We start from the raw sequence: 2,502 nt of genomic DNA on the forward strand, positions 1-2,502 counted from the left end.
CCATTTTTGGATATCAAGTATAATTGGAGGGGCCCTAGTAGCATAGTGGTTACATGTTGGGCTGTTAATCACAAGGTCAGCAGTTCAAAACCGCCAGCTGCTCCTTAGGAGAAAGACCATGCTTTCTACTCCTGTCAAGAGTTACAGTCTTAGAAACCACAGGGGGGGGGGGTTCTACCCTGTCCTATTGGGTTGCTATGAGTCTGAATTGACTCAATGACAGTGAGGTTTTATTTATCTTCAGTTTGGGTGTAAGTGGAGTCTTTTGTATCTGGATTGTTGTACTTAGTTTAGTAAGTTTGAGGTTAATCAATGTTATATCACGTATGAGTACTTTATTCCTTTTTAATGATGAGTATTACTCCATTCTATGGATACACCACTTCCATTATCCATTCACTGAGGTTTACATGGTAGAATAAGTTTACATGGTAGACCAACAGTTCTTCTTTACAAATATGTTTTTTTTCCTCTACAACATGAACAGTGACTATATATGTGGATGTCGCCAGATGGAATACAAAGGAATCAACTTGACTGGGTCTTTGGGAAGAGGTAATGGAGAAGCTCAATATCAGCAGCCAAAATGAGGCCAGAGGCTGACGGTAGAACAGAAGTTCAGGTTGAAATTGAAGAAACTGAAATCAACCCGAGCCAAAATACAACCCTGAGTATATCCCAACTGAGTTTAGAGAATATTTCAAGATTTGGATTACTTAACACTAATGACAGAAGACCTTATGAACTGTGGAATGACATCAAGACCACTATACAGGAAGAAAGCAAAAGGTTATTGAAAAGAAATAAAGAAACTATCAAGGTGGATGTCCGAAGAGACTCAAATTAGCTCTTGATGGTGGAGCAACTAAATCAAATGGAAGAAGTTAAAAAGCTGAACACAACATTTTAAGGGGCAGCTGCAAAAACAAAGCATTCTATTATAACTAAATATGAAAAAAAAAACGGAGTTAGGAAACCAAAAAGGAAGACCATACTTCAGCATATATGTTTCAAAAGCTGATGAAACCTTGGGATCCCACAAAATCTAGAAGATATCTACCCAGTCAACTAACAGGAAAACACCCATACTTCTACCCATTTCAAAGAAAAGTGACCCAACAGAATGCACAAATTATAGAATAATGGTATTAATATCACATACAAGGAAAACTTTCCTGAAGATTGTTCAGCAATGGTTTCAGCAGTGCCTTCTCGGGGGTACATTCACATGCACATTAATAGTGCATTCACAGGAAAGAACAGGAACGAAAAATATCATCGCACCATTTTTTTAAGCCAGAAATGATGGATCTTGCCTGAACACAGAGAATACCAGAAAGATGTTACTTGTGTTTCATTGATTATGCAAAGACATTGGACAGTTTGGATCATAGTAAACTATGAAGAGCCTGGGGAAGAATGGAAATTGAAGCGCATGTAATTGTGCTCATGTGGGACTTGTCCATGGACCCAGAGGTAGTCGTTAGAAGAAGGGAATACTGAGTTTATGTCAGGATTGTTCCATTCACCATACTTATTCAATTTGTAGGCTGAGTAGATAATATAAGATTCTGAACTATACGAAGGAGAATGAGGCGTTAGGGTTAGAGGAAGGCTTATTAAAAACCTGCAATCTACAGATAACACAGCTTTGCTTGCTAAAAGCCAGGAGAACTTGAGGCACCTGCTGAGGAAGATCAGGAACTGCAGCCTTCAGTATGGATTAAAACACAATGTGAATAAAAAAAATTTTTAGAAGCCATAATAAATGGAGATAAGATTGACGTTATCAAAGATTCCATGTTGTAGGATCCACAATTGGTGCTCATGGAAGCAGCAGTTAAGAAAAAAATGATGTAGTGCATTGGAGAAATCCGCTGCAACAAATCTCTTAAAAACATTGAAGAGCAAGAATATAACTTTGAATACTAAGGCATACCTGGCCCAAGCCATGCTATTTTCAATCCCCTCATATGAATGTGAAAGGTAGACATTGATCAAGGAAGACCAAAGAAGAATCTTTGCATTTTCATCCTGGTGCTGATGAACAATATGGACAATACCATGGGCTGCCAGAATAACAAACAAATCTTCTTGGAAGAAGTACAACCAAAATGCTACTTGGAAATGAGGATGGTGAAACTTTATATCATGTGTTTTGGACACGCTATCAGGTAAGACCAATCCCTAGAGAAGACCATTCTGCTTGGTAAAATTAAGAGACAGCAAAAAAGTGGAAGACCTTTGATTAGATGAATTGACGCCGTGGCTGCAACACTGAGCTGAAACATGAAACCAGTGGGAGAAGGCAGCAGGACCGGGCAGTGTTTCATTCTGTTTCGCATAGGGTCACTGTGGGTCGGAACTGACTTGATGGCACCCAACAACAGAGTTCTAGGAGATGCTGAGACTGCTCTGGTAGAGTAGCAGTTATGGAAGCTGGCCATTGGAATCTCCTGAAGAGAATTTTCAAATGTCATCACAAAATAGCATGCCTAATCC

This window comes from Echinops telfairi, unplaced genomic scaffold, assembly GCF_000313985.2.
Source record: "Echinops telfairi isolate 266 unplaced genomic scaffold, ASM31398v2 ScPeMD7_2010;HRSCAF=2546, whole genome shotgun sequence".
Taxonomy (NCBI): Eukaryota; Metazoa; Chordata; class Mammalia; order Afrosoricida; family Tenrecidae; genus Echinops; species Echinops telfairi.